The sequence below is a fragment of the Schistocerca americana genome, chromosome 1 (assembly GCF_021461395.2).
Source record: "Schistocerca americana isolate TAMUIC-IGC-003095 chromosome 1, iqSchAmer2.1, whole genome shotgun sequence".
In the NCBI taxonomy this organism is placed as follows: Eukaryota; Metazoa; Arthropoda; class Insecta; order Orthoptera; family Acrididae; genus Schistocerca; species Schistocerca americana.
Window position 1 is genome coordinate 700,324,437 of NC_060119.1, and position 24,677 is coordinate 700,349,113.

General features: G+C 43.6%; 1 protein-coding gene and 1 pseudogene across 1 annotated transcript in view; one reads left to right on the forward strand and one right to left on the reverse strand.

Moving 5' to 3' along the window:
- The window catches only part of LOC124609553 (sushi, von Willebrand factor type A, EGF and pentraxin domain-containing protein 1), a 540,650-nt gene that overhangs the window by 473,922 nt on the left and 42,051 nt on the right, over nucleotides 1-24,677 (reverse strand). The window lies entirely within an intron of this gene.
- LOC124561700 lies at nucleotides 333-450 on the forward strand (annotated as a pseudogene).

The window sequence follows — 24,677 nt, forward strand, 5'->3', positions numbered from 1 at the left end:
ACTCTATACGAACTTATTTTACAACAACAAATGTTCTGTAAATAACACTGACAGGCGAATCTCTTCTTAAAGCGTAGAAGTTCATCAAATAACAGTAATGAAATTAATGGAAGTGATAAGGTTGTTTACCAAGTTGAGGAAAAAGTATGTATAGCAAAACATCAGAAGAAGAAATAGAAAAGTAAATAAAAAGCTCTAGAACAGTTACGAGAAGGTGGTAGTTTCTGAAAAGCTTTGAAGCGAAATGTTAATTCTCGACAGAACAGACAGTAAAATTAAAAATTAAAATAATGTTGCGCCGGGATCTGAATTTAATTGTAACGAACTAAATAGCCAACGGCCTTGGCGCAGTGGTAACACGGGTTCCCGTCAGATCACCGAAGTTAAGCGCTGTCGGGCTGGGCTAGCACTTGGATGGGTGACCATTCGGTCTGCCGAGCGCTGTTGGCAAGCGCGTTGCACTCAGCCCTTGTTAGGCATACTGAGGAGCTACTTGATTGAGAAGTAGCGGCTCCGGTCTCGTAAACTGACAAAACGCATCCCGTGACGTCTGTGGGCTGAGGATGACATTGCGGCCGGTCGGTACTGTTGGGTGTTCATGCCCTGTTCGGGCGGAGTTTCGTTTACTTTATAACTAAATATCAAAAACGGTCACCGGATCATCCAATCTCTGTTTCGGGTTGCCTCTCTAACGACTTCCAGGAGCAACAAAAATTTGATTTCCTATATTTCATACAGTTATTGACCGAACTTAAAATGTTAAAAAGTTATCATAATCTATTCACTAAGCCGTTTAATCTTACCTAGTATTAAAGTTGGGAACTATATACGCGTCTTGAGACAGCACAGCTCACGGAGTGCCAATAAGCATATTACATTCAGTGAGGTGACGGAAGTCATGGGATACCTCCCAATATCATGTCCGACCTTCTTCTGCCCGGAATAGTGCAACAGTTCGACGCGGCATGGTGTCAACAACTATTTAACCTTGCTGCCTCTATAGCCGTCCATAATTGCGAAGATGTTGCCGGTGCAGGATTTTGTGCACGAACTGACCTCTCGATTATGTCCCATAAATGTTGGATGGGTGGCCAGATTACTCACTCGAATTACCCGGACTGTTCTTCAAACCAATCGCGAACAAGTGTGGTCTGACGACATGCTGCGTTCAAATGCTTCAAATGGCTCTGAGCACTATGGGACTTAACATCTGAGGTCATCAGTCACCTAGAACTTAGAACTACTTAAACCTAACTAACCTAGGGACATCATACACATCCCTGCCCGAGGTAGGATTCGAACGTTCGACCGTAGCAGCCGCGCTGTTCCGGAATGAAGCGCCTAGAACCGCTCGGCCACAACGGCCGACCATGCTGCATTATCATCCATAAAAATTCCATCTTTGTTTGGGAACATGAAGCCCATGATTGGAGCAGACGACCCAGTCAATTCCACGTAAACACAGTCCACACCATATTGGGGCCACCACCAGTTTGTACAGTGCCTTGTTGACAACGTGAGTCCCTTGGTTCGTGGAGTCTGCGCCACACTCGAACTCTACCATCAGCTCATACCAACCCAAATCAGGACTCGTGTCACCAATCCACAGATTTCTAGTCTTGTAGGGTCCAAGCGACATGGTCACTGGTCACGAGCCCAGGAGAGGCGCTGCAGGTGATCTGCTATTACCAAAAGCACTCGTGTCGGTCGTCTGCTCCCATAGCTTGTTAATGTCAAATTTCGCCACGCTGCCCTAAAGGATAGGTTCGTCGTACGTCCCACATTGATTTCTGTGGTTATTTCACGCAGTGTCGCTTGTCTGTTATGGCTGAAAACTGTGCGCAAATGCCGCTGCTGTCAGTCTTTAAGCGAAGGCTGTCGGCCACTGCGTTTGAGAGGTAATGGCTGAAATCTGGTGTTCTCGGCACACTATTGACACTGTGGATCTCGGAACACTGAATTCCCTAACCATTTCGGAAATGGAATGTCCCATGCGCCAAACTCAAGCTACCATTCCGGGTTCAAAGTTTGTTAATTCCCGTCGTGCAGTCTTAATCATGTCGGAAAGCTTTTCACATAATTCACCTGAGTACAAATGACAGTTCCGCCGATATGCTGCCCTTTTATACCTTGTTTACGCGACATTACCGCCATTTGTATATGGGCATATCTCTATCCCATGACTTCCGTTACCTCAGTGTTCATCCACAGTTTCAGAATGATGGCGCTTACTTGAGAATAAACTGTACACGTAACTGAAAATTTTTACGAAACTTTTTGTCGTTGACATACCCACAAAACGTAGAAACGAAAAAAGTTCACCTCTTACTACATTTTCGCTATTCATGCATTAAAACTTCAGCATCAGGCACGACGTTTTAATTGTTTAATTCTTTACTACTGACTTTATTCCCAAGACATTTTTCAGACCGTATTCACATATACCACTGAATGTACCTGCAAAGCTATATCATTGTACAACTTACAGTTCAGGAGATATGACTTCATAAACATTAAGATGCATGAGAAACTAGCTTTTCTTAAAACGAAGCCCGAATTGCCCAGACACACCAATCAAGTGTTTGATAATAAGAGCCCTTCCAGCAAACTTTAGACATAATTAGGTTTTTGCGTCTTCAGCTATAAAAGTTTTACAAGCTTAACGTCATATATTTAACACATTAACTAATTTGTAAACTAACCAGGCTATGAACCTTTTTTATACATGGCAGTTCGATTCTTTAAAGAATTGGGGGTGGGATAACTAATAACTCGAGTCAAAGTTTAATTTCGCCGTTCGGTCTTTGGTACAGGTATTTTATAAACGTCTGAGCCGACACACGTTTTAGAACTTCCATTTCGGCGACGACATCAAAGGTATCTGTACCGTAAGATGAAGTTCGTATATAATCAGAATCACGTGTGTGTGTGTGTGTGTGTGTGTGTGTGTGTGTGTGTGTGTGCGTGCGTGCGTACGTATCGTAAATTAAGGGTCAAGTACATTTCTCTCGTCTCTTATCTGTTAGGTTTGGTTGTATGCCTCTGAGGCGCAAATAGGAAACATCTGTACATTAGTGCAGAAGATGCGCTGTAATTGGGCAGTTTGAAATATTTTACATAGTAGTATTAACACAAGTTTATCTCATTTTTCTGGTAAAATGAGATCAGGCAGAATGCGTAACTGAAACATCAACTGTTCGCCAGTGATCACTTTTGGACGCTTTTTACTTAGAATTTTTTTCATAAAACTTTGCAGTTAATTACGTTTGCACAATTTTTATAATTAGAACTGGGATTGATTAGGCCACCTACTTCTCTTAAGGTGAAGGAAGGAAGGTTAGGGTGTAAGGTCCCGTCGACGGCGAGGTCACTAGTGACGGAGGAGAAGCGCGGATAGGGCAAGGATGAGGAACTGTCCTTCTCTAGGCTATTGCCTCGACGGTTTAGAGAAGCCATGGAAGAGCTAAATATAAAAGGCAGGATGTACTAACCCTTGCCCCACCTTCTGAGACGGTGCGTATATGTAGAAAGTTTTATACTGAGATTCTCATATCGCTTTTTTCGATATTTTCTATAGAAATTATACGTGATTGCACATATGATCTAGTTCTTTCTGTGCATACATACACCTGTAATGGCCTATCAATATGCCCAAAACGTACACCAATTTTCTTGTCGCACAAAACACGCAAAATAATCACACACGCGCTCGTATATGTTGTAAGGAAACCAAAGGTGACATAGTTTTTCCATAACATCAGCTTTATGAGAACTGGAACAACATTAAACAGCTTTTCCAAACAACTAGCGTTCCATGTTTGTATACATGGCAAAGTGTATTTTTGTTACTTTATTTACGATAAAAGATGGCAGGACGTGGAATTGTGACAATTTGCAAAAGGCATTTAATGGAACGTGTAGTTATAAAAAAAAAAAAAACTGTTAAGCGTAAGAGAACAAAGACAAGGAAGTAGGACAGCGCCTCTCCACAGGCGATTGAAGTTGCTCGCAGGATTCTCGGCCTCGGTAACGTAACGCAAAGCAACACAACGCAACGCAACGCGACGCCTCTCATGGCTGACACTGACCGCCTGGCAGAGATCGTAAAATTCGGAGTGTAAGAGTTTCCTGTCCCTTACGAGTAAGAAAACACGCTATTATGTCAGCGGAAACCAACAACCACATCTCCTTCGACTTGTCATAACTTTTCTGACTTTATTCGGGCTCGACGCCACAAAATTACTTTACTCGTCTGCCCAATACAAGTGTGTCACTTTCTCTTCACTGTAAAGAATCCACATAAGAGCAGAAAACGTAATTCATATTAATCAGTACATTTTATTTAATATATAGCCCAAAAGTTGAGCACAATCGTGAAATGAGAGTATACCTCCTGAGCAGAGAGCCGTAAAGATTACATAACAGAGTGCAGCTTAACCAATATACATTTGGCAAATACGGAGTGTGGAAAAAGTAATTGCAGATGTTCTCAAACCGAACCACACGTTCTTAAAAAATAATGAAACCGGTGAATCTCCTTCACAACGAAAAAACATTTTTAGACACCCACTTATGCCTACAACCATTTCTTCTCATTTTATTTCTGTACTATTGTACAGTATTTTACCAGTTTTGCGAGGAATTCGTGAAGCGCTTTACAGCTCGTCAGTGTTCTTATGGTGACACACGACAAACGTAGACGCTGTACAGTTGATTGTGAAAGTACCTTAATCCTAAGACGTTATGATTTTAATATTTTGATGTAAAATATTAGTATATTGTGTTATTGCAACTGAAAGATTAAACCTAATAACTGAAGCTACTCACTGTTATTAAACAGGTACCGAAAACCTCTTATACGTGTATGTAGTGTACCGTTAGCATACATTATTTGTAATATCACGTTCCACTATATGCATGGCAGATATTATATGATCAAAGAGCTAACAAATGCATCCAGTAACTTATTACTTGTAGCGTAGCTTATGTTCTACTTAAGATGTAATATATATATATATATATATATATATATATATATATATATATATATATATATATATATATAAACATTTAACTCGAAAATGGACTACAGACCGAACTGGTACAGAAGACCAACAATAAAATAAAGATTAACAGTTGCAGGATTCGTTCAAAATATTCATAGCAATAGAAGACCAATTGTAAAACGATCTTTCTTTTTTTAAAAAAAAGAAACATTTAAAGTCTCCGGCCAGCGGCATTGAGGAGGACTAGTGAGGAGAAGGCGTAACACGGTTTCAGGAATTTTGATTTCTGATACGAGAGTGTTCTCCAGAGGACACTGGCGAGTTACAGTGTCAGTGCAAACAGGGAGCAGCATACACTGTTTCGAAACCTCTCATGGACAGTGAATTTCATCGAATATATGGAGAAGCTAAAAGTTATTCAGTTGCCCTAAAAGCCATTTGTCGTGTAGCAATATCACAGCTTTTCTTTGAGATCCGCGACGTTTTACTCTCACTGCCGGCTATATATCGTTCAGCAGCATGTATGAGTAGTAGCCACTGTTTATTATACACTACTATTCCAAATAACCATAGATAAAATATTTCGCTTCGTTATTGTTAGTAAAAATGGATTTATATCATTATATGCTAAAATAGTGAGATGATTACGAAGAGATCAGAAATTTAATGGCAGTAGATGTAGAAAAAGTGATCTAAAAGTAGAAACAGGAGAAGCGGAATCCATATAATTTATAACGCAGCACAAAGAGCTGGTCGTACACCACAGGACACGTCATTATAAGACTAACGAGCTACGTTTCAGTAACACCGCGTTACATTTCACGAGTATCATCGCTGAAAAGTGAACAATACTGATTTGGGCTTCACAGACCATATGCATGGATTTACACTGGCATAGCGACGCACAACATTATATAACATCTCATTATCGTTGGAGGAGAAACAATATCTGATCCACGTCAACGCTGGTGGACGGAATAAATACAGCAGTAACATTATGTATCCTAGAAAAACTACACCAGTGCGAATCATACCAAGACTACAGTTTACTGCTTCCTAAATCGTAGTCACCACAAGAAGAAAGGAAGGAATATTAGAATATTAATTTCCTTGAACGACGGAGTCATACAAAATAAAGTGGGCTGGAGAAGAAGTAAGATAGGAAATCGCCCGTCTCCTATGTCAAACAAACAATCCTGGCGTTTGCCTTAAGTGATTTAGAGAAAAGACGGAAAACCTAAACATAGATGTCCTCGCGAATATCAGTCCAGTGAGTGACTTATCATTGCTCCACCTCATCGGTACTTATCATAAAATGTAGAGCCAAAGAAACTGGTACACCTGTCTAACATCGTGTAGGCCCCCGCGAACACGCAGAACTGCACAGCACGATGTGGCATGGTCTCGACTAATTCTGAAGTAGTGTTGGAAGGAACCGATTCCATGAATCCTGCAGTGGTGTACATAAATCCGTAAGAGTGGTGGGTGGAGATCTCTTCTGAACAGCACGTTGCAAGGCATCCCAAATATGCTCAATAATGTTCGTGTCCGGGGAGTTTGGTGGCCAGCGGAAGTGTTTAAACTCAGAAGAGTGTTCCTGGAGCCACTCTGTAGAGATTCTGGACGTGTGGGGTGTTGCATAGTCCTGCAGGAATTGGCCAAGTCCGTCGGGATGCACGATGAGCATGAATGGATGCAGGTGATCAGACAGGAAGCTTACCTGCGTCTCCTAACAGCAGGGTCGTATCTAGACTTATCAGGGGTCCCATAACACTCCAATTGCAGACACCATTGCAGAGCGTCCACCAGCTTGAACAGTCCCCTGCTGACATGCAGGGTCCATGGATTCATGAGGTTGTCTACATAACCGTGCACGTCCATTCGTTCAATGCAATTTGAAACGAGACTCATCCGACCAGACAATATGTTTCCAATCATCGACAGTCCAAAGTCGGTGTTCACGGGCCAGGCGAGGTGTAAAGCTTTGTGTCATGCAGTCATCAAGCGTACACGAGTGGACCTTCGGCTCCGAAAGCCCATATGATGATGTTTCGTTGAATGGTTCGCAAGCTAACATTTGTTGATGGCCCAGCATTGAAATCTGTGGCAATTTGGGGAATGATTGCACTTCTGCCGCGTTGAACTATTCTCTTCAGTCGTCGTTGGTCCCGTTCTTGCAGGATCTTTTTCCGGCCGCAGCGATGTCGGAGATTTGATGTTTTACCGGATTCCTATATTCTCGGTACACTCGTGAAATGGTCGTACGGGAAAATCTCCATTTCATCGCAATCTCTGAGGTGCTGTGTGCCATCGCTAGCGCGCTGACTATAACACCACGTTAAAACTCATTTAAATCTTGATAAGCTGCCATTGTAGCAGCAGTACCCGATCTAACAACTGGGCCAAACACTTGTTGTCTTATATAGGCGTTGCCGACAGCAGCACCGTATTCTGCCTGTTTACATTCCTCTGTATTTGAATACGCAGCCTGTATCCGTTTCTTTGGCACTTCAGTGTGTATCGCACAAAATCAACGGAAGCAATCACCCGAGAGTTTCAAAGTGCTGCCAGCAGTCCAGCTAGCAGAATGGCTGTGCCTAAGGAGTTAAAAAAATATAGGGTAGAATGGTCAAGCAGCTTCTCTAAGCCACACATTACTGAAGTCAGTGCTAAGCAACGCTGAAGGTGATGTCAAAAGCGAAGCCACTGGACAGTGGGTGACTGAAAACGAGTGATATTGAGAGATGAACGACGCTACACGCTGTGGAAATCCGTTGGAAGGGTTTGGGTTTGGCGAATGTTTGGAGAACATTACCTGCCGTTGTGTGCAGTGCCAACAGTGAAGTGCAGACGAAGTAATGTTACGGCTTGGGAGTGTTATTCCGTGGTTGGGACGTGGCCTCCTACTGCAAGTAAGAAAACACTAAATGCGGAAGGACATGAATATATTTCACAGCGTTACGTACTGCGCGCTGTGCAGTTACAGCTCGGAGATGACGACTGTTCGTAGCAGCGTACTATGCATTCTGTCATAACGCATTACCTCTGAGACAATAGTTTGTGGAAATAACATTCCTGAAATGGGTTGTCCCCTGAGTCTCAACCTGAGCCCAATGGAACACCTTTGAGATGAATAGAACGTCGATCTCGCCCCAGACGCCAGCTTCCGACATCTCCACCTTCTCGGTTTTCGGATCTTGAGGAAGACTGGGCTGCCATTTCTTCACAGACTTTCAGACACCTCGCTGAAAGTGTCTCCAGCAGAATCTAAGCCGTAGTAGAAGCGAGGGCGGACACATCCCATATTAAATTCCACTAATAGGTGGCCTGTTACTTTTGATCAGATAGTGTATATTCCATTTGTGGAAGGACATGGAAAGAAATCGACTGGGTGCTCTTCCAAAGAAGCAATTTACAGTAAGCGATCGAGGTAAACGACGGGAAACCTGAATATGGATGTTCCCTCTAATGCGAAACCAGCGACTTACCATTGTCTTGGTTGTATCATCTCACAATGGCGTTTCGTGAGCTCATACATAATGAATGGTAAGGATTCTCTTTCAATATTCACTGTTCCTTAAATTATGGTGCTTCCCATTCATCGCGGGCAGGCAAACGTTGCAAGAGACTGGCTTCCATTGAGGGCCTGCTGCACAGATAATACGTGTTGCTGTAGGCTGTGAGCGAACGAGAGCGTTCCGAATGCTTCAGAAGGTCCTCCGTGAGGAAGGGGCGGCGCTCCGGCCTTGGCGTCCCTCCCACGCGAGCAAGGTCGCCGACAGCCATTTGCAGACAGTCCGGAGCTCGGCACTGGTTTAACACCTTGCCACATCCGTACTCCGCACTGTGCTCACCATATTCTGCGCATAAGGCTGCTATTTTAATATTTTACCAACGCTCTAATTACATGCGTATATAACAAATCTGTCCTGTTTATGTATTTCCAGAAGTCTTTGTGGAGTGTACGAGAGTTGGTGATTCATGCAATTAACAGCCACTTTCTTAACTGCTTCATTCGTGAATGGAATGGCAGAAAATTTACAGTCTTTACGCCTCTATATATACTTTCATCTCTTTTGTCCTGTTCTTATGACCTATAGATGAGACATGGTACAGATTAGCTTGTCTGTCCATAGCAGGGACGAGTAGGGTTTTGTAAAAGAAAAACGACCTTTCTCCTAAAACTCCTCTCGCAAGATCATTTAGCATCTACGGCAATACACTAGAGGACAGAAGAAAAAAATAAAAAATTAAAAACGACATGAAGCTATGGTCGCACAAGCATATACTTTCACATACACGTTAAACCGTCTTGACGCTGAATTATATTGATCCCTTCGGCAGATTGTGTTAGTCAACAGATGAATTATTTTGCACAGCCTTCCCCGACTACAGTACGGAACAACGATCGTGAATAGAACCGGTCATAGTAGTATGAGATATTATCTAGGGCCATCGAGTTCTTCGCTCTTTCCATCCGTGTTCGCAACTGGTCGATTCAGATGGCTCCCGACGTTTTTCTCTCATGTCTTATCATAATCTGTGTGGAACTGCAGTGGTGACACGGCTGGCGAGGGGTGTTGTACACACGAACGAATACAGTTGGAAGAGCATATCTAGGTGCAGTTGTACAGATGAGCTTACACAGCTTGCGCCCTGAAAATCAGCAGCCTTCCCTAAACTCTTGAGGTCTCAGAACTCATGAACATCGCTATTATTTGTTCATAGTCTGACAGCGAATTGCGGAAACGCGTGTTGACTTCTTAATGGCTTTCTAGAAAATTAGATCCAAAGCTCGCTTTGGGTGCTGTTTAAAACCTTGGCACCGAGAGGAAACAGCATGCAGACGATAGTGACACTCTCTCTTACGGCTACCCTGTGTATACTGCAGCCGTTCTGGAAGGACATTTCTGAGACTTTAACTTCTGAGCCACTGGCGTCTCCTAATAGGCAACTTTAGCTTGCACATGAACTTCACCCAGCACATGATAACTATGAAGTTCCTAACGGAAATCGTCATCTCGACGATAATTAACATTTTTATAAACACAGCTGGGTATCCATTTGTAAAAATCAGCGAACGTTCTTTGTACCTAGGTATCATCATTATTTAATCATCTCTCGGTCACCCTCGCATCACACATAACAATGATGTACAAATTTTTCCCTTGATAACTTACGTTTCTGATTTAATTTTTAGCATCAAGTGCTTGCTTCATTTTCTTTAGTCTAAGTGATTCTAAAACGCTATCGTTATCCCTTAAGGTTTTAGCATCACAGGCTCTTCCATATTCCTGTCAGCCAAAATATAAATCATCGAATTTCTGTTAATTACACGAACTGAGCTTGTTGATGCTGTTATATATTTTCATCGCCTGACAAAAAAAGTGAAGCGCTCAGTAGGGGAGGGCACAACAAAACGAAGCTTCGCAGGTTGCAAGGGTAAGTGACGTTACTACAAAATCCAGTGAGATTTACAAAGAACTTGGCAGTATTAGCCCACTTATCAGCATGGCGTCTCACCTCTCTCTGGCGTGGATGCATGCACTGATATGGTTGCTAAGAGTTTCATAGAACCGTTCTAGGCCTGAGGCAAGCTGGCCTACAGCTGTTGCAACTGGTCCGTGATGTACTGAACACCGGCAGCGGGGAGGCGGAGTCGACGCCCCAACTGACACGATACAGCCGCCAGATAAGATGTCGAGAAACCTTGAGATCGGACGCAGCTGTGTGAGCACGGCTTTTTGCGAGTTGAATGACAGACGTGGCAGCTTGAGCGCGCCTTTAGCAATGAAGCAGGGATGGGAACGGGCAACGTGGGGCTCGCGCTGAGCTCCCCACCAGCCTTGGATTTCCACAGCTGGATGTCGGCGATCTTTGAGCCTCCGCCATTGAATCGTTCTGGAAGTACGAGAGATCTTTGTGACCAGCGGACGTTCGGGGTGATCTGCAAACACTTTGTCGAAATTTCCTCTGCTCGCTGGCCTTTGAGGGCAAGGAATGGAGTAAAAGACCGCTATGGTTGCCCAGATGGACCAGCTAAAATGCTGAATAGGAATATATCAATAAAAAATGAACCCATTAGGATAATGAAAAGGCAGTAACACAAATAAGTTATTTTATGTTAAATATTTTGTGAAGAGTATAAACTTCAAGTATTAATAACTTGATGACACCTTTGTGTTAGAGAATCAAAACAGAATTTTTATAAACATTACCGGTTTTCGACATAGGGTTTAACAGCCAACCGGTTGCACATAAACGGTAGGTACATTGACCTAGGTTTCGACACCTACTAGGGTGTCTTCGGCAGAATGAAATTTTGCTAAATAGTAAAATTACATTGTTAAAAAGCAATAGTCACAATCTTGAGGAGCTATACTCAAGTCAAAATTAAAGTAAAATGTTCTCGCCTTTCCCACGTGTGCCTAGCTGGGAACAGCATGAGACTTACATTTGACTTGAGCATAGCTGCTCCAAATTCTGACTACCGCTTTTTAGCAATATAATTTTACGATTTAGCAACATTTCATTCTGTTTAAGACACTCTAGTAGGTGTCGACACCTACGTCAATGTATCTGCCATTTATGTGCAACCGGTTGGCTGTTTAATCCCATGTTGAAACTAGTATACGGTTGCTGAATGACATCCACGTTCAAAACTGTATTACCAGTTTTTGAAATAAAGGCTGTGATGTGCATATCCTGTGGGATAATAATGAATTTTGGCCATAAGATCAATTCATACGTTGAAAGTAGCGACAGTATTGTAAAATAAACAGTTAGGGAAGTATGAGTATGCTTATTGTTAATTGTTTATGTCTGTTAACTACAATATAACAAAAAATAACCTTTTCCATGACAGAATTAGAATCTACGAAAAAACTAGTGAATGTATTGAAGAACTGAAGTCAGCAATGGAAAGCTAAGAAAATTTGCATGCAAGTTCGTGTATAATATACGTGTATAGAGATGCGTTTATAGTTTTCATATGTTCCAGAAGAAAGAATGTGTTTTAACTCATGTTACAATGCGAGGGTGTAAATACCCTGCGGCCAGCTTGACGCGGACAGTCTGATCTTGGCGGCGCTAGGAAGCGAATAGTCTGATACTGGCGGTATCATTGATTGTGGTGGACTTTGTATCAGTGGCAAGACAATCGTTTCGGGAAAGTAACGAAATTATCTGACGTGTCTAAACGTTGACTTTTAAAATTAACGCATGATTTTTCGCCAGGGGACGATTTCGAATGTTGAAATTTAACCGCCGACCTTAGCGACTTTATAGGACTTATAATTTTAGCCACTTTGTAACTGAGGAACTCTAACTTGTATTTTAAGCGAGTGGGATTTAGAATTGTTGCGAGATTTTGGAGGGCGCAAGTTTCTACCTGGGTTTATTTAAGTTCTCGCATTGGCGTCATAACATTCAGCGTTGGAAATTCAAAAACTTGTCACTGTGAGAAAAAGAGGAAATAAATCCCTATATTATGATAAACTTTAATCCGTGAGTGTAGCGAACTCTCCTTACTCAAATTCCTGCCTGCATTTAACTGGAAGTTTCCCTTGTGTTTAGTTGACAATTTTAGGGCGAATGCTAAGAGTGACTGGTTTGCGGCTAGCCTCAAATGCAGCTAAATAATATGTTAAAAAATCCATCAGCTCTTTGTGGCCCATGGTAGAATGCTACCAAGTTGAACATTGATACATTGCCGGCTGAGATGGCCGAGCGGTTCTAGGCGCTACAGTCTGGAACCGCGCGACCGCTACGGTCGCAGGTTCGAATCCTGCCTCGGGCATGGATATGTGTGATGTCCTTAGGTTAGTTAGGTTTACTTAGTTCTAAGCTCTAGGGGACTGATGACCTTAGCAGTTAAGTTCCATAATGCTCAGAGCCATTTGAACCATTTGATTGATACATTGATAATCTTCATAGTAGTGCTGGGGGATTTAAGCTTTTTTTTGACATACACTTTAATTTTTTTTTCTTTTGCTGGGGACTTTGCTGGCCTTGGGAGTACCTCATCATCACTGTGCGAGTTCATAAGAACATGGGCCACTTGTGGCCGAGCATTGTCCTGTTGAGCCGGCGGAGTGGCCGAGCGGTTCTAGGTGCTACAGTCTGGAACCGCGCGACCGCTACGGAAGCAAGTTCGAATCCTGCCTCGGGCATGGATGTGTGTGATGTCCTTAGGTTCGTTAGGTTTAAGTAGTTCTCAGTTCTAGGGGACTGATGACCTCAGCAGTTAAGTCCCATAGTGCTCAGAGCCATTTGAACCATTGTCCTGTTGAAAAATGACACCATGATAACGAGCATTGTCCTGTTGTAAAATGACACCATGATACTGTCACATAACGGGTAAAACACGAGGACACAGGATTTCTGTGCCGTACCGTTGTGCCGTCGTTTTCTTAATCAATACCAGTAGTGACCTGAAGTCATAAACGATGGCTCCACACACAATGACACCAGTAATAACACCTCTGTGCCTAACCTTTGCATGAATGGTACCTCTCCCCAAGTCGCCGATGATGGTCATCCGGAGTAGCAAAAAACGGCGACCCTTCACCGAACACATTGTGACAATTCTGGTCATCAGTCCATGTTTACGGGTCAAAGCAACACGCTAAAAGCAGCTGTTTCTGCTGTGGAGTTAACGGCAGCCTGCGCATGGGACGACAATACCCTAGTTCGGCCGCTGCTACTCTGCGACCAATCATGCACGATGACCCAGAATTTTACAGTTTTTTCTCGGATGGTAGGTGCAGATCTGGAGGGGTTAGGATGTGCTTGGTGAACAATACGGCAATCCAGCCTTGTAGTGGTGGGGCGTTGTCGACAGGAACCTTGGCGACGAGTATTCCTGCCCTCACATTCCCATGCTGTCCAGCAACGGGCATCTACCACATCTGAAGGCCCCACATGTGTGGATATTGCACGATTAGACAAGCCGGTCAAATGGAGACTCACAACGAGGCCACTTTCAAACTATACCAGGTACTGATAACGCTGTCTCACACGAGTACGCAGCATCTCCGTGTCCTTCGCAGCGATCACTCAACATCTGACTTTTTCACGTCCCTTATATACTCTACCACTCCTGCCGACAACACTAAAGATGCAGTCTGGAGGCTGTTCTATCTGTCACGGAGAATTTCAGGCTAATCATTTACATAGCCACCAAAGATGTGTACATATCCGAACTTGCACTGACATCCGACCGTGTGTTCTTGACGCCTCAGTTTTTTGTTAGGTAGTGTATACTCCCATAATGTCGACTAGCGCAGAACGACACTAGAAACAACAGACGACTCTTTCAGCTCGTCTAACATTAAATCAATGCTCCATATATGATACCTCTACTGAACATTTATTTTGCTGTCCTCGTGTAAACATAGTGTTTCTGTGTCATTTCTGTAGGGGAGTACAATTTTTTTTAAAAAATGGGTCTGAGCACCATGGGACTTCTGAAGTCATCAGTCCCCTAGAACTTGGAATTACTTAAACCTAACTAACCTAAGGACATCACACACATCCATGCCCGAGGCAGGATTCAAACCTGCGACCGTAGCGGTCGCCCGGTTCCAGACTGTGGCGCCTAGAACCACTCGGTCACACTGGCCTGCTCAATTTTCAGTCTGAGCTCGTGCTGCTGGGTGATTACAATCTGCGTTGTTTTCTGGAATGCAGGCACTGTGAAGCCTCAGAGAGAAAACTGATAACTTCAGTGAGTTACAAGACGGATGTCCCACGTGAGCTGGATGTGGGGAGGACTGTACTATAGCAGGTCAGCGCACCTGACGCGCTCCGTGGAAGACGCTGCCCTCTCCGCCACGGAGTGGGAACAGGGTCGGTGCAGTCTCTCCGAGAAAGGAGTCAGCAATCTTCATTAAGTCATCATCGCGGGGGAAAGCACGAGGCGGAGCTAAGCAGCGGGGTCCGTTGAGGGCGGGGAAAAATGTTCCAGAAGCGAACAAAAGAGGCGGCCGATGGGGAAACTGGAGCTGGTTACGCCAAGGTGAACCGGCGCGTCGAGCTAACCTTCCGCTCACCTTCAGAGCCCCACCTCGCGTAGCGGAACCTGCAGGAGCGCAAGGTGTCTCTCACACTGTCACAAACGCGGCACAAACACGCTGCTTCCTAAATGGATCCTAGTGTCTATCTCTCTCTCAATATTTACGTACTCTGCTGTCGTTCTCTACATTCAGCTGCATCTAATACCACAATTGTGATGATTTTTTGCAGACCTTGTGCAGTGTGGGCCCAGGTTGTGAGATTCAGCTGTTGTTTAGTGCGAAATGCGAAAGTTAGTTAGTTTCATGTTCCATAGATAATTTTGCACGATAAACAGTAATTATGTGGAACGAGTCATTTTACATCCACATCGCAAATTAATTAGTATATATGGCCACACAGTAAGCAATTATAATTTTTTGAATTCTTTTTGATATACGGATGTGAGTTAGTAATACCTATCCATCTCCTTTTACGCACTGCAACAGCAGAAATTCATCTACGGAATACAAGGAATTGTCAAAGAGTAGCTTTTTCAGTTTGTTTCCAAATTTTACCTTTAGTTTATGTCACTGGGTAAATGATCTAAAATTTTGGTTGCAGATTTGTCCACCCCTTTTTGTGCTCAAGACAACCTTAACGTGGAGTGATGAAAGTCATTTTTCTTTCTAGTACTGTAATTATGTTCATCATTGGTCCTTTTGAACAGTAGTGGATTATTTACAACAAACTTCATGAGGGATTAAATATACCGTGGAGTAGAAGGCATAATGCCCAGATCATTAAACAGATGACTACAAAATGATCGTGGATGAGCACCATATCTTGTTCTTAAAGCACGTTTCTGAGCAATGAAGACTTTCCTTCTTGAAGATGAGTTATCCCAAAACGTTATTTAATAAGAGGTTATTGAAAGAGACTATGCAAACCATGCCGACTTACATATTTGTCTCTCCTCGAGACCTGTAACGATTCTAAGTGCAAATGTGGCTGAACTAAGTTGTTTTAGGAGTTCCAAAATGTGCTTTTTCCAGTTTAAATTCTCATCAATATGCACACCTTAGAATTTTGAAGTTTCCATCTTATTTATTATTTCCTCAACATACGTTACACATATTATTGGCGTAGTACACCAATACGTGCAGAACTGAATATGTGAGCGAGACAATTAGCAGAAAACCAGTCAGTTCCACTTTTAGGAACACTCTTTACCATTACTTCTTGCAAAAATTACAATAATGGTCTCATTTTCAAAAATAACTAATTATTTTTGTTGTATATTAGACGGAAGGGCACAGATAACAGTGTCGTTGAGAGCCTGTACATCCCAAAAACAACAATAACGACAGTCTTACATTCACAAATCTTCATCATCATGAAGATTTGTGAATGTAAGACTGAGCCTTGGGGAATCCCATACGTGATTTTCCCCAGTCAAAATTACGTCCCCCGACTACATTGGTTGAATTACTATTACAACTGTGTGCATTCTTTTGGTTAGATATGACATTCTCCATTGGTTGGAAAATTTCAGTTTATTTAGTAGGAAACTGTGATTCACACAGTCAAATGCCAAGGATGGATCGCGGAAAACATAAACCGGCGCTATTTTACTATTTAATGAGTGTAAAATTTTTTGAATGAACAATTAATTGGCATTCTCAGCGGAGCAGCTGTTCTGAAACCCAGACTGTGATTTGCTGAGGATATTGTCGTTTCTAAGGAGAGATAATATTCTAGAACCCATCACCTCCTCAGAGATTTTGTAAATGATTTCAGCAGTGAGACAGGTCGCTAGTTATTGATATCTCTCTTATCACCTTTCCTAAAGAGGGGTTTGACAAAATCATATTTCATTTCTCTGGACAAATGCCTCGAGTCAGTGATGCAATACGTATTTCAGATAAGATCATGCTTACTATATGGCTAAAGATCTTTAGTACTCTATTGAAAACATCATCAAAACAATAAGAGCTTTTATTTTTGAGAAAATGTGTATATAAACAATGAGGAGATAAAAAGTCACGGGATAGCGATGTGCACATATACAGACGAAAGTAGTATCGCGTACACAAGGTGTAAAAGGGCATAGCACTGGCGGAGCTGCCGTTTGTACTCAGGTAATTCATGTGGAAATGTTACAGAAGTAATTAAGACCGTATGACGGGAATTAACAGACTTTGAATGAGAAATGGTAGTTGGAGCTAGACACAAGGGACATTCCATTTCGGAAGTCGTTAGGGAACTCAATATTCAGAGATCCACAGTGTCTACATCTACATCTACATTGATACTCCGCAAGCCACCCAACGGTGTGTGGCGGAGGGCACTTTACGTGCCACTGTCATTACCTCCCTTTTCTGTTCCAGTCGCGTATGGTTCGCGGGAAGAACGACTGTCTGAAAGCCTCCGTGCGCGCTCTAATCTCTCTAATTTTACATTCGTGATCTCCTCGGGAGGTATAAGTAGGGGGAAGCAATATATTCGATACCTCATCCAGAAACGCACCCTCTCGAAACCTGGCGAGCAAGCTACACCGCTATGCAGAGCGCCTCTCTTGCAGAGTCTGCCACTTGAGTTTATTAAACATCTCCGTAACGCTATCACGGTTACCAAATAACCCGGTAACGAAACGCGCCGCTCTTCTTTGGATCTTCTCTATCTCTTCCGTCAGACCGATCTGGCACGGATCCCACACTGATGAGCAATACTCAAGTATAGGTCGAACGAGTGTTTTGTAAGCCACCTCCTTTGTTGATGGACTACATTTTCTAAGCACTCTCCCAATGAATCTCAACCTGGTACCCGCCTTACCAACAATTAATTTTATATGATCATTCCACTTCAAATCGTTCCGCACGCATACTCCCAGATATTTTACAGAAGTAACTGCTACCAGTGTTTGTTTCGCTATCATATAATCATACAATAAAGGACCCTTCTTTCTATGTATTCGCAATACATTACATTTGTCTATGTTAAGGGTCAGTTGCCACTCCCTGCACCAAGTGCCTATCCGCTGCAGATCTTCCTGCATTTCGCTACAATTTTCTAATGCTGCAACTTCTCTGTATACTACAGCATCATCCGCGAAAAGCCGCATGGAACTTCCGACACTATCTACTAGGTCATTTATATATATTGTGAAAAGCAATGGTCCCATAACACTCCCCTGTGGCACGCCAGAGGTTACTTTAACGTCTGTAGACGTCTCTCCATTGATAACAACATGCTGTGTTCTGTTTGCTAAAAACTCTTCAATCCAGCCACACAGCTGGTCTGATATTCCGTAGGCTCTTACTTTGTTTATCAGGCGACAGTGCGGAACTGTATCGAACGCCTTCCGGAAGTCAAGAAAAATAGCATCTACCTGGGAGTCTGTTCTAATATTTTCTGGGTCTCATGAACAAATAAAGCGAGTTGGGTCTCACACGATCGCTGTTTCCGGAATCCATGTTGATTCCTACATAGTAGATTCTGGGTTTCCAGAAATGACGTGATACGCGAGCAAAAAACATGTTCTAAAATTCTACAAGAGATCGACGTCAGAGATATAGGTCTATAGTTTTGCGCATCTGCTCGGCGACCCTTCTTGAAGACTGGGACTGTCTGTGCTCTTTTCCAATCATTTGGAACCCTCCGTTCCTCTAGAGACTTGCGGTACACGGCTGTTAGAAGGGGGGCAAGTTCTTTCGCGTACTCTGTGTAGAATCGAATTGGTATCCCGTCAGGTCCAGTGGACTTTCCTCTATTGAGTGATTCCAGTTGCTTTTCTACTCCTTGGACACTTATTTCGATGTCAGCCATTTTTTCGTTTGTGCGAGGATTTAGAGAAGGAACTGCAGTGCGGTCTTCCTCTGTGAAACAGCTTTGGAAAAAGGTGTTTAGTATTTCAGCTTTACGCGTGTCATCCTCTGTTTCATTGCCATCATCATCCCGTAGTGTCTGGATATGCTGTTTCGAGCCACTTACTGATTTAACGTAAGACCAGAACTTCCTAGGATTTTCTGTCAAGTCGGTACATAGAATTTTACTTTCGAATTCACTGAACGCTTCACGCATAGCCCTCCTTACGCTAACTTTGACATCGTTTAGCTTCTGTTTGTCTGAAAGGTTTTGGCTGCGTTTAAACTTGGAGTGGAGCTCTCTTTGCTTTCGCAGTAGTTTCCTAACTTTGTTGTTGTACCACGGTGGGTTTTTCCCGTCCGTCACAGTTTTACTCGGCACGTACCTGTCTAAAACGCATTTTACGATTGCCTTGAACTTTTTCCATAAACACTCAACATTGTCAGTGTCGGAACAGAAATTTTCGTTTTGATCTGTTAGGTAGTCTGAAATCTGCCTTCTATTACTCTTGCTAAACAGATAAACCTTCCTCCCTTTTTTTATATTCCTATTAACTTCCATATTCAGGGATGCTGCAACGGCCTTATGATCACTGATTCCCTGTTCTGTACATACAGAGTCGAAAAGTTTGGGTCTGTTTGTTATCAGTAGGTCCAAGATGTTATCTCCACGAGTCGGTTCTCTGTTTAATTGCTCGAGGTAATTTTCGGATAGTGCACTCAGTATAATGTCACTCGATGCTCTGTCACCTACCACCCGTCTTAAACATCTGAGTGTCCCAGTCTATATCTGGTAAATTGAAATCTCCACCTAAGACTATAACATGCTTAGAAAATTTATGTGAAATGTATTCCAAATTTTCTCTTAGTTGTTCTGCCACTAATGCTGCTGAGTCGGGAGGTCGGTAAAAGGAGCCAATTATTAACCTAGCTCGGTTGTTGAGTGTAACCTCCACCCATAATAATTCACAGGAACTATCCACTTCTACTTCACTACAGGATAAACTACTACTAACAGCGACGAACACTCCACCACCGGTTGCATGCAATCTATCCTTTCTAAACACCGTCTGTACCTTTGTAAAAATTTCGGCAGAATTTATCTCTGGCTTAAGCCAGCTTTCTGTACCTATAACGATTTCAGCTTCGGTGCTTTCAATCAGCGCTTGAAGTTCCGGTACTTTACCAACGCAGCTTCGACAGTTGACAATTACAGTACCGAATGCTGCTTGGTCCCCGCATGTCCTGACTTTGCCCCGCACCCGTTGAGGCTGCTGCCCTTTCTGTACTTGCCCAAGGCCATCTAACCTAAAAAACCGCCCAGCCCACGCCACACAACCCCTGCTACCCGTGTAGCCGCTTGTTGCGTGTAGTGGACTCCTGACCTATCCAGCGGAACCCGAAACCCCACCTCTCTATGGCGCAAGTCGAGGAATCTGCAGCCCACACGGTCGCAGAACCGTCTCAGCCTCTGATTCAGACCCTCCACTCGGCTCTGTACCAAAGGTCCGCAGTCAGTCCTGTCGACGATGCTGCAGATGGTGAGCTCTGCTTTCATCCCGCTAGCGAGACTGGCAGTCTTCACCAAATCAGATAGCCGCCGGAAGCCAGAGAGGATTTCCTCCGATCCATAGCGACACACATCATTGGTGCCGACATGAGCGACCACCTGCAGATTGGTGCACCCTGTACCCTTCATGGCATCCGGAAGGACCCTTTCCACATCTGGAATGACTCCCCCCGGTATGCACACGGAGTGCACATTGGTTTTCTTCCCCTCTCTTGCTGCCATTTCCCTAAGGGGCCCCATTACGTGCCTGACGTTGGAGCTCCCAACTACCAGTAAGCCCACCCTCTGCAACTGCCCGGATCTTGCAGACTAAGGGGCAACCTCTGGAACAGGACAAGCAGCCATGTCAGACCGAAAATCAGTATCAGCCTGAGACAGAGCCTGAAACCGGTTCGTCAGACAAACTGGAGAGGCTTTCCGTTCAGCCCTCCGGAATGTCTTTCGTCCCCTGCCACACCTTGAAACGACCTCCCACTCTACCACAGGTGAGGGATCAGCCTCAATGCGGGCAGTATCCCGGGCAACCACAGTCGTAGTCCGATCAGGGGATACGTGGGACGAGCTGGCCATCCCCGACAAACCCCCATCCGGACCCCCACAGTGATGCCCATTGGCAACAGCCTCAAGCTGTGTGACCGAAGCCAACACTGCCTGAAGCTGGGAGCGAAGGGATGCCAACTCAGCCTGCATCCGAACACAGCAGTTGCAGTCCCTATCCATGCTAAAAACTGTTTTGCAAAGAACGTCTGAACTAATCTACAGAGAGCGCGAACAAATCGACAAAATTTAAACGGTTATTAAAATACAAGATTGCCTAGTAAATGCAGTAATGCTGCTACTTGCGCACTGCTGACACTGCTCGGCGGCGGAAGGAGACTAAGCGAAATTACACTATTCAGGTACTAAAACGCGATGCTACACTCTCAAATACTATAATACGCCCGAAATTTATGAATTAAACAATGCAAGTACCAAAAACACGCAAAGAAATTAAGAATTAAACTATGTAAGAAACGAGTGAGCTAGGAGTATACGACTTGCTGCTCAGCTGCTTATCCAACGGCGGCAGGGAGCACACTGACTGAGACCAACGGACACTGGCCGTTCAAAACAAAAACAGTAGACAAACGACTACGCAAATTTACACTATTCAGGTACTAAAACGCGATGCTACAACTCTCAAATACTATAATACGCCCGAAATTTATGAATTAAACAATGCAAGTACCAAAAACACGCAAAGAAATTAAGAATTAAACTATGTAACAAACGAGTGAGCTAGGAGTATACGACTTGCTGTTCAGCTGCTTATCCAACGGCGGCAGGGAGCACACTGACTGTGACCAACCGACACTGGCCGTTCAAAACAAAAACAGTAGACAAACGACTACGCGAATTTACACTATTCAGGTACTAAAACGCGATGCTACAACTCTCAAATACTATAATACGCCCGAAATTTATGAATTAAACAATGCAAGTACCAAAAACACGCAAAGAAATTAAGAATTAAACTATGTAACAAATGAGTGAGCTAGGAGTATACGACTTGCTGCTCAGCTGCTTATCCAACGGCGGCAGGGAGCAAGTGTGTGCAGGGAATAGCATATTTTAAGCATTACCTCTCACCACGGACGGGGGACTGATGACCTCAGATGTTAAGTCCCATAGTGCTCAGAGCCATTTGAACCATTTCACCACGGACAACGCAATGGCCGACGGCCTTCACTTAACAAGCGAGGGCAGAGGCTTTTTCATAGAGCTGCCAGTCCTAACAGACAAGCAGTACTGCGTGAAATAACCGTAGAAATCATTGTAGGACGTACAACGATCGAATCCGTTAGGACAGTGTGGCGAAATTTAACGTTAATGGGCTATAGCAACAAATGACTGACGCGAGAACCTTTGCTAACAGCACGACATCGCCTGCAGTGCCTCTCCTGGCGTCGTGACCATACTGGTTTGACCCTAGACGACTGGAAAACTGTGTTCTGGTCACGTGAGCCCCGATTTCAGGTGGTAGGAGCTGATGGTAGGGTTAAAAAAATGGTTCAAAAGGCTCTGAGCACTATGGGACTTAACATCTGAGGTCATCAGTCCCCTAGAACTTAGAACTACTTAAACCTAACGAACCTAAGGACATCACACACATCCATGCCCGAGGCAGGATGCGAACCTGCGACCGTAGCAGTCGCGCGGTTCCGGACTGAGCGCCTGAACCGCTAGACCACCGCGGCCGGCAGGCAAAAGGAGATTCTCATGATATTAGGAGGTATCCCATTACTTTTGTCACCTCAGTGTACATATATTATTGCGTTTACACACAATCACTGCCTGGAAAGGATTATCAGTACCATGCTATGGTAAGGTCTAGAGAAAGCAACTGATCAGCTATAGACTAGGTGAGTTATCTGATTAAAACAATTAAAAGGAAAGAGATACAATGAAATTCTCTTGAATGCCTTGTGCTAATATTGTATTTAACATTTAGAGATGTGAGATCGACGTCTTAACATCTTTTTGTAATTAACAGATTCGAATTTTTCGATTCAGTTAAATGCATAGTTGCACCATTGTTCGGAATCCACGTTAAGCTGCAGGTCCGCCTACAACTGGCTGTGTAAAGTAGTTCAAAGGTCGGAAGAAGGCAACGGTGTACCACTTGTAGAAGTTGAAGGTGAAGGTTCCAAATGATTGGAAAAGAGCACAGGTAGTCCCAGTCTTCAAGAAGGATCGTCGAGCAGATGCGCAAAACTATAGACCTATATCTCTGACGTCGATCTGTTGTAGAATTTTAGAACATGTTTTCTGCTCGCGTATCATGTCGTTTTTGGAAACCCAGAATCTACTCTGTAGGAATCAACATGGATTCCGGAAACAGCAATCGTGTGAGACCCAACTCGCTTTATTTGTTCATGAGACCCAGAAAATATTAGATACAGGCTCCCAGGTAGATGCTATTTTCCTTGACTTCCGGAAGGCGTTCGATACAGTTCGGCACTGCCGCCTGATAAACAAAGTAAGAGCCTACGGAATATCAGACCAGCTGTGTGGCTGGATTGAAGAGTTTTTAGCAAACAGAACACAGCATGTTGTTATCAATGGGGAGACGTCTACAGACGTTAAAGTAACCTCTGGTGTGCCACAGGGGAGTGTTATGGGACCATTGCTTTTCACAATATATATAGATGACCTAGTAGACGGTGTCGGAAGTTCCATGCGGCTTTTCGCGGATGATGCTGTGGTATACAGAGAAGTTGCAGCATTAGAAAATTGTAGCGAAATGCAGGAAGATCTTCAGCGGATAGGCACTTGGTGCAGGGAGTGGCAACTAACCCATAACATAGACAAATGTAATGTATTGCGAATACATAGAAAGAAGGGTCCTTTATTGTATGATTATATGATAGCGGAACAAACACTGGTAGCAGTTACTTCTGTAAAACATCTGGGAGTATGCGTACGGAATGATTTCAAGTGGAATGATCACATAAAATTAATTGTTGGTAAGGCGGGTGCCAGGTTGAGATTCATTGGGAGAGTCCTTAGAAAATGTAGTCCATCAACAAAGGAGGTGGCTTACAAAACACTCGTTCGACCTATACTTGAGTATTGCTCATCAGTGTGGGATCCGTACCAGATCGGGTTGACGGAGGAGATAAAGAAGATCCAAAGAAGAGCGGCGCGTTTCGTCACAGGGTTATTTGGTAAGAGTGATAGCGTTACGGAGATGTTTAGCAAACTCAAGTGGCAGACTCTGCAAGAGAGGCGCTCTGCATCGCGGTGTAGCTTGCTCGCCAGGTTTCGAGAGGGTGCGTTTCTGGATGAGGTATCGAATATATTGCTTCCCCCTACTTATACCTCCCGAGGAGATCACGAATGTAAAATTAGAGAGATTCGAGGGCGTACGGAGGCTTTCAGACAGTCGTTCTTCCCGCGAACCATACGCGACTGGAACAGAAAAGGGAGGTAATGACTGTGGCACATAAAGTACCCTCCGCCACACACCGTTGGGTGGCTTGCGGAGTATAAATGTAGATGTAGATGTAGATGTAACAGTAGCATGCCTAGCAGAGTAGTGCTCGAAACAACTTCGCGTTAATGACAGCTTTACCTGCAGAGACAGTTATTGCATAAATGACTCCAGCTATTGAAGGAGCGGAAAGAAATGTAGAAAAATATTCCTGCCTGTCTACTATGTCACGAAACAGGTTCCAGCTCATCCGGGTAGCCAACAGTAAT